Here is an 8,946-nt window from a genome sequence, read left to right on the forward strand (position 1 = left end):
ATGGTCATGCTCAGACTCTCAAAAGAACTAAAGTTGGGTTTTGGGTTAATATTAATTAGTAAGTGAGAGTTCTAGATGGCTGCCTCCACCCTCCTCCACCACCTCCACCAGCTATTTGAGTGTTAGTATGACTTGGAGGGGAGGCTTCATTTAGACTAACATACTCATCTTTACGTAGCCAGGTTTCTGTTCATCCAAAGAGATCAATGTTGTGTTCACTTATCAGATCATTGACTAGAAGAGCTTTGGATGATAAAGATCTCATGTTTAGGAAACCACATCTCATTTGTTTGTCTTGATTTTGTCTAGTTTCACACTTGATACGGATGAAGTTTTGTAGTCATTAGAAGTAGTTTTCCTAGGTTTAGATAGTTTTATACTTGTGGTGGTCTGAGGGATAGACACAGTCTCTATGGGATGTTTAACTAAGTTAGCTATGGTTGGTGACTGCCCAGAGGGAAACTCAGAGAGGCGTGTAGGACTGCCACTCTGTTGCCTGGTCCCCACTCTGCTACGTCAGGATGGAGGAGCTAAGCTTTTAACTCTGTTTCTAGATAAGAGGTACGCTCCATCCAACGTGGGATGGATGCCGTCCCTCCTGATGAGACCAGGCTTGTCCCAGAAGGACTTCCAGTTATTAATGAAGCCTACCGAGTTACTGGGACACCACCCTGACAGCCAGCGGTTAAAAGATGAGGCTAAACATCTGGTCCCTGATGAGGTTTGGGAGGGGGCCAGAGAAAACTACTTCGTCTGAAATGGTCCGCGCGTATGTGCACACTGACTCTACGTTAGCTTTGAGGACCTCAGACTTCTTCAGGCGAATGTCGTTTCCACCACAGTGGATTATAATCCCTTTAAATCTCCGTTTACTCTTGGTCATTAGCTTTAGCTGGGACTCTATGTCGCCTGCTCTGGCCCCAGGCAGGCAGCTAACTGTGGCCGCTGGTTGTCCTAGGTTAACGTGTCTCACTATAGAGGAGCCAATAACCAGCGTGTCCTTCTCAACCAGCGTGCTGCTGAGTGGGGCAAACATATTGGAGACACTGACGGAGGCCTGCGGGGTGTAGCGGGGGTGTCCGGTAGACTTCTTGCTGCTACATTTACCCCTGGAAGTCACCCAACCGCCCTGTTCCTCCGGCTGCTCGGGGGCCACTGAGGGGGGGCTAGAGTTAGCAGCTACCTGCGCTGCTAAGCTAGAACGCTCCGCTCCAGCTAAACCTGGCGGGGGGCTACTAGCTACAGGGCTAGCCCTAAGCTGGACAGAGAGGAGACGTTCCTCAAGCTGACTCAGCCTCGTCTCAAGTGCTACAATAAAGCTCCAGGTCACAGGTCCCTGAGTCAGTAACTGAGGTGGAGGTGGAGCTAAACATCTGACATTTGGAGGAGAGGAGGGGGAAGCCATGACGAGACAGGAGCTAATAGGAGCTAAAACAGAGAGAAACTGGAAGGCAATCACCTTTTGGGTTTAGGAATCCGGTTCTTTCCGTCCGGTTCTTTTCGTCCAGTAGTTGGGTTTAACCGCTCACCTGCTCTGAGCACCGCTCGCTCACCTGCTCTGAGCACCGCTCGCTCACCTATAGGATTCATTAGTGTCACCATTACTGCTCTAAGATCACTTCATTAGTGTTTTACACATTTGTAACATGAACTGCTAGGACGCACCATATCATGTGGACGTGAGATATCTGAAACGTAATCTTGTCGTAATTTGAAAAGAGTGAATACTCTAACAACATTTTTTTTTTTGCCAAAAAAACTGCAATTTGCCAAATAACAGCAAAGAATGTCAAGATAAATATGAGTGACTGATGTACGTAGCTCTTTAAGCATCATAGTGTCCAGACCAAAAATGTCTCTGGTCGGAGATGGCCGCAGAGAATCGATACACTATAAAACATCCCTCTCCGAGACACTCGTTCAACTGAGAACAGGTAGAATTTCATCCATAACTTCTTCATAACCTTTTAACAGTGTGGTTAACTCTCACCATGGCGTTCCCTGGCAGCGCTGCGTTCATGATACCAGTTTAACAAAGGAAAGATAGGCAGGAGTGCGAATTTAACTCTGATATAAGTCAACACTAAAAAAAGAGGTACGCTTTTATGGAGCCCCGGAGAAACCCTGAAGCTGGAGTCACGACACCTCAAGGAGAGAAAGGTTCCAGGGTAGGAACATTATTGACCTGTGTATCACTGCAGGGGTTCCTGGGAAATAAAAGAAAGAACTTCAGAACTTTTAAAAACAATGTAATATTTCTATGTACACAATGTTTCTAACTTGTGTTTTTACCGTTGTAGGTTCTGCTGAAGTTTATTAAAGGGGACATATCATGCTAAATCCACTTTTTTAGCCCTTAAATGCATTTTGTTGTATATTTAGAGTGTTTAGAAGTACAGAAAAGTTCAAAGTAGTCTCTTCAGGTGCTCCGTTGATATCTTTATATTCTGTTTTGGTCATATTTTGCGATCGGTTTCGATTTTTCTATTCTCTATTACGTTTTTTGAACAATGACGTCACAGTATTCTCAGCGGAACTGCCAAATTAGGACATCGACATTTCGAGCAATCCGCCATTTTTGTTTCTCGCTGCGATTTTGTAGTCCAACCGAAGTTACGAGAGGATAAGTGGAAATGTTCGGTTGTTGGATGTAGTAACCCACAAGCTTCGTTACACCGTCTCCCAGCATCAGAACCTTTTCCAAGTGCCTGGTTGAGTTTTATTTTTCACAGAAATGTACCCACATCTGTGGGTAAGGTCATTTTTGTGTGCGCGAATCACTTTAAGGACGACTGCTTCAGCAACCTCCGCCAGTATAAAGAAGGATTTGCCGAAAGACTTGGTCTGATTGAGCGGTCAGTTCCTTCTATCTATGGAGACGACGAACAGAGCACTTCGGTAAGCTGTATATAACGCTAAAAAGTGTGATGATAAGACGTCCCTGTCATTGTTTTGTTAGCATTAGCAGTTGCACCGTCTTCATATGTTAGCGCTGTGTGCTCGTTTTAGATTAGAATGTAACTTCTGTGTTAAATAGTCGTTGTAATACAGGCTGTATTGTAGTAGTGGGCATGGATGGAGAAGTTAGTGTAAATATAGTAACACACCATTGCGTTACATCCATATGAAGACGTTGTTCTGCAGCTGCATCATCGTTATTTTCATCTCGCTCCGCCGGGTCCGACTCTGGCTCCAACATGTATGGCTGGATGGACAAATCTTCCGTTGTTGACATTTTGTAAATAATGTGTGAATATAAAGTTTCTGCGCCGCTAGATAATTGTATCTGTTCTATCAAACTACAAAGATGGCCGAACAGGGTGACGTTGAACCGAGTGTCACCTCTGCAACCTGGAGAGGAGGAGGGGTATGAAGTGTCTCATTTGCATTTGAAGAGACCGCCCCAAAACGAGTTGCTCTCAGAAGCGCATCAGAAAAGGGGTTGAAAAGGGGCCTGTGGAGCTCTAATAATGAGGAATTCAGACCCAAGCATTGCAGTTTCGCGTTGTATAGACCACAACTGTATGATTTATATGTAAAAAGGAAGGATTTAAAAGCATGATATGTCTCCTTTAAATAAGTTTCCTTTATCTTCTGCTTGATATCTTTCTTTACTCGACAGTGTAAGCTATGTGTGTATTTATGTATTTACTCTCACACAGTGTAAGCCATGTGTGTATTTATGTATTTACTCTTTAATTGATGCTATCTAGGGCACACCTTTAGTCACAATACTTTTTGGAGTGATTCCAATTATATTCAAATATAAAGAGAATCTTTTTTGTAATTGAAGTGGGAGGAGAAGGGATTCGTTGGGGGTTTTCTCTGTTAAAAGCACCCAGAAATGACTGTGTTGTATTTGGTACTATATAAATAAAGTTGAATTGAATTGAATTGAATTAATTAAGCCATTTCCTCTTTATGGCTTTATGGTGTCATGTTTGGTGAACAAAGAATATGATGTCCCAATTGTATATCAAAGGCAACCTTTGATCTTTAGTTCCTTTAAATGCTCAGTTCACCTGCCAGCGGTTGTGAGACTCGTCTGACCCATCGAGAGAGAGAGCATTTGACCGAGAGAGAGAGCATTTGACCGAGAGAGAAAGCATTTGACCGAGAGAGAGAGCATTTGACCGAGAGACAGAGAGCATTTGACCGAGAGAGAGAGCATTTGACCGAGAGACAGAGAGCATTTGACCGAGAGACAGAGAGCATTTGACCGAGAGACAGAGCATTCGACCGAGAGACAGATCTTTTCACAGAGACTGTATCCACCATCAGATCGCTTCCAGAGAACTTTATTTAGTCACATCAATACTGTGAGTATTTTGGGGATAAAAAAGATCATTATCAGTGCAGAATTACTATGAGTGTGTTGGTGATTTTCTGTGAAAAGTTGACAATATATTATTAAAAATATTTGCTGCAGATTGTAGTGACCAAATGGAAAACCTGCCATTTCTTCCGTTACTTCCGGAAATGTACACTGACGAGGGTCAACTCCTCCATGACGTGCTCCAGATTCTGAATGTAAGTTGTTGTTAAATACATTCTATAAGTCAGAAGTATTTCCAGTAGAACCATGTCATTTTGGATGTGAAAGAAATGAGAGGGAGATTGAAGACCACAAGAACATTTACTATGGTACTGTACAAATCAAACTGAGATTGTCTTTGCTTGTGTTTTACAGTATATTTGTGCTGCTCCAACATTGGACCGACAAATTGTGGCGACCCAAGTCATGGGAGTCGCCACCAAGACTTTGAATCTTCTAAAAAACAATAAGGAGAAAATCACAGCTCTAGAAAAGGAGCTGAAAGCCTTAAATGAAGGAGAAGAAAATATCAACCTCAACTCTTCTGACAAAAACATGGAGGTGGTGTGCACCTCTGATGGAGAGCAGGAGGAGGAGCAGCTGGAAGAGCAGCTGGAGGAGGAGCAGCTGGAGGAGCAGCTGGAGAAGGAGCTGGAGGAGCACCTTGAGGAGGAGCAGCTGGAGGAGCAGTTGGAGGAGATGCTGGAGGAGGAGCAGCTGGAGGAGCAGCTGGAGGAGGAGCAGCTGGAGGAGCACCTTGAGGAGGAGCAGCTGGAGGAGAAGCAGCTGCAGGAGAAGCAGCTGGAGGAGCAGCTGGTGGAGGAGGAGCAGCTGGAGAAGCAGCTGGAGGAGGAGCAGCTGCAGGAGGAGCTGGTGGAGAAGCTGCTGGAGGAGCAGCTGGAGGAGACGCTGGAGGAGGAGCAGCTGGAGGAGGAGCAGCTAAAGAAGCAGCTGGAGGAGGAGCAGATGGAGGAGCAGCTGGAGGAGGAGCTGGAGGAGGAGCTCGTGGCACAGCTGCTGGAGGAGCAGCTGGAGGAGGAGCTGCAGGAGAAGCAGCTGCAGGAGAAGCAGCTGGAGGAGCAGCTGGAGGAGGAGCAGCTCAACAAGAAGCAGCTGGAGGAGGAGCAGATCGACATAAAGCAGCTGGAGGAGGAGCTGGTGGAGCAGCTGAAGGAGGAAGAGCTGGAGAAGGAGCTGGAGGAGGAGCAGCAGGAGGAGAAGCAGCTGGAGGAGGAGCAGCTGGAGGAGCAGCTGGAAGAGAGGCAGCTGGAGGAGGAGCAGCTGCAGGAGAATCAGCTGGAGGAGGAGCAGCTGGAGGAGAGGCAGCTGGAGGAGAGGCAGCTGCAGGAGGAGGAGGGGCAGGAGGAGCAGGAGAAGAGAGAGCAGAATGGAGGAGAAGCAGGAGAAGAGATAGCAGAAAGGAGGAGAAGGAGCAGGGGAAGGAGCAGGAAGAGGAGGGGGAGGAGTGGGATAAGAGAGAGCAGAAAGGAGGAGGAGCATGAGGAGAGAGAGATAGCAGAAAGGAGGGGAATGAGTGGAAGGAGCAGCAGAAGAGAGAGTAGAAAGGAGAAGAAGCAGGAGGAGAGAGAGCAGAAAGAAGTAGCAGGAGAAGGAGATAGAGCAGGAAGAGAAGGAGCAGAGGGAGGAGCACAAGAAGAGAGAGCTGAAAGGAGGAAGAGGGTGAGGAGAAGAAAAAAGAAGACAACAGAGAAAAGATCTTGTCAAGAACCTGAGACCACACCCCCAGCCCTCCCCCACCAGAGCAACGGAGTGTGTTGTTAAGAAAATAAAAGCTGTTAACAACAGTCAATACTGCTGCATGATGAGTCTTGTTAGAGTCCAGGATGGAACAAGCAGCCAACATGTGACAACCACCCCAATTCTTCTCAAATCTACTGTTAGAACAATGCAGCTGGTTTTTTCATTCTGGCTCCTCCTTACATATTGGGCTCTAATACGCCCGGCTAACACCCCCACTCACCCAAACCACCAAAATACAAATGAAATCAAAAACATGTCCACATCTAAACACTGTGGCACTGCTTTTCTACATTATTCAATAGGAAAAAGCTTCATTCTGTTCAACCAATTTCACAAGAAATGTAAACACATCTGAAGTCATTTTCAATGGAATGCTGTAAAAGTCCATTCTTTACAGAACTAAAGTGAATTGTGCAAGCGGTTCACCTGTCAACACCTCATACACACTAGAAACACACGTTCACATTGAAATTCAGTGCTATCAACTTTGTGAGTATGTCTTTGGATGGGAGGAAAAAGCCACAATACACAGAATAAAGAAAGGTCACACAGAAACATCTGCTTGATCCAAACAAGGAAGGTTACAGTGAGACAACAGTGCTGCCCAACACTCACAAACACATCCCAATGGGTAATATGCTAATATGAGATCATAGTGACATGTGAAGTTTCTCTATAGTTTGATGACACTATAGGGGGACTGATGATGATTATATAGAAGTTGTGTTTGCAGTGTCTCTCTCTATGTCTGCCGCTGATCGCTGCCATTACTCCAGACAACAGTTACTTGTTTTTTTGCCAACACTTAATAATAAGTACTTCACAGGACAAACTCTGGTTATATACAGGACCGATACTTTCTGCTGTGTTTTTTCAGACTCTTTTCTGTTCAGGGGCCACAAACCTTCTTGTCGAGGTGCGCTTCGGTGTGGTGGAGATCGGGGTGCAGATCAGATCTCTCCTGCTTGTTAAACTTTTCAGTGGCTTTACACCAATTTAAAAAGCTGTCATTGACGAAGGGGTTATCTTTCCTAAATATATCTGGAGGTATGACTTTTTTTCCGGCTGCTTTCAGGCAAACAAACCACAAAATGAGCTCCGTCTCTCCCCCACAGTGCAGCCACTGCCATCGAGCAAACCGAGCCGGTGCCACAGAACATAAGAAGGTTTCATTACCACATCGCCGTGCAGGGAATTGGAAATTGGATGTGGGCTGGAAGGGCTTGTCTGATCCAGCCCCTCCAGCGGGTGCTCGGGATGGGCCTGCCGGTGCAGCTGCGGGTGGAGGCGGGCGGACAGTCCTCACTCTGGCTGCTGCTGCTCTCCGTTGTCGTGGTTGCAGTGTTCCTCTTCACTGGTGGTGGTCTTCCAAAACAATCCCAAATTCCTTTCTGTGCCATATTATTTCCTTGTAGTTTGTGTTCCTAGTATATTTACAGTGAGTGTACATGTGCTGGTCTGCTGCTGAGCATCCCAGAGGACGCCGCTCTACTGCGGGACCACCAGCTTGCCTGGTGACGTTAGAAATTCACTTCTGTGAGCGTGACCCTGTGTTGGTTAGGCCGAAACAGAATTCACTTCAAATCCAAAATACACGTAAAAGCCCACGTGTGCCAAAATCACTTCCCAAAATATTTATAAGGAATTTATCAATTGTGCAAAATATTTTTAATAGGCTTCATTTTTTTTTTAATCTCACTCTTCCCCACTTCCCGCGGGCCTGCACTCGTGGCCGGCGGCGCAAGGCGGGTTACTTTTAAAGTTAACTTTAGCTATTTTTCATGCTATTTCTCATATCATATGATACACACTTGAAATATATAAATGTATTAAACATAAAAACATTAAAAAATGTATATCTAGTTTTAGTCTTTTCTGTGAAGGCTGGCATCGGATTTCTGAAGCAGGCGTTCATTCAGTCTCTGTTTGTCAGCGATGCTGGGGGTGGAGTGTCCTGGCTTCAAGATGGTGTGACGGTGCTGATGGGGAATGATTTGGCAGGAGGCAGAGTGCTGGTTACAGCCAGGTTAAACCTGCCCCTGCCGTCTGTAAAAGTCTTGATAAGCTCACAAGGGTTTATCCAAAGGTTGTCACCTTCTTGTTCCACTGTGCGCTCAGCAGCACGCAGGAAGGGTTTTGAAGGTTGAGGCTGCGTATGGAAAGCCGTTTGAGCATTTATTTGATTTCCTTGATCTCAAGCTTAAAGTCCATGTACTAGTAAGCTCTTTCTCCTCACTAGTAAGACAACTTTGCACACTAGTAGAACCACTAGGGCACACTAGTAGAACAACTGCATCTTACTAGTATTGGTTTTTCCAATACTAGTGCCCCTTTTGGCCTACTAGTGCACAATCAAACCTTACTACTGTGCTGCACTAGTAACACTACTAGGCCCAACTAGTCGGCATGTCTAGCCTCCTAGACTCTACTAGTAGCACAAAAATGCCCAATAGTAGCACTAATAAGGTTTTTTTTTTAACTCACTAGTACTACAAGTGAGTGCCAAAATGTCCATGAGTAGTACTAGTATGGTGTGTTTTATCTTACTAGTACTACTAGTGAGTAACAAAATGTCCACGAGTAGCCCTAGTAAGGCATTTTTTAAATCTCACTAGTGCTACAAGTGAGTGCCAAAATGTCCATGAGTAGTACTAGTAGGGTGTGTTTTATCTCACTAGTACTACAAGTGAGTGCCAAAATGTCCATGAGTATTACTAGTAGAGTGTGTTTTATCTCAGTAGTACTACAAGTGAGCGCCAAAATGTCCATGAGTAGTACTAGTAGGGTGTGTTTTATCTTCCTAGTAACTACAAGTGTGCACACTAGCCCTACTAGTGAGGTGCAAAATGTCCACTAGTAGCACTAGTGAG

This window comes from Lipophrys pholis (assembly GCF_963383615.2).
Source record: "Lipophrys pholis genome assembly, chromosome: 11".
In the NCBI taxonomy this organism is placed as follows: domain Eukaryota; kingdom Metazoa; phylum Chordata; class Actinopteri; order Blenniiformes; family Blenniidae; genus Lipophrys; species Lipophrys pholis.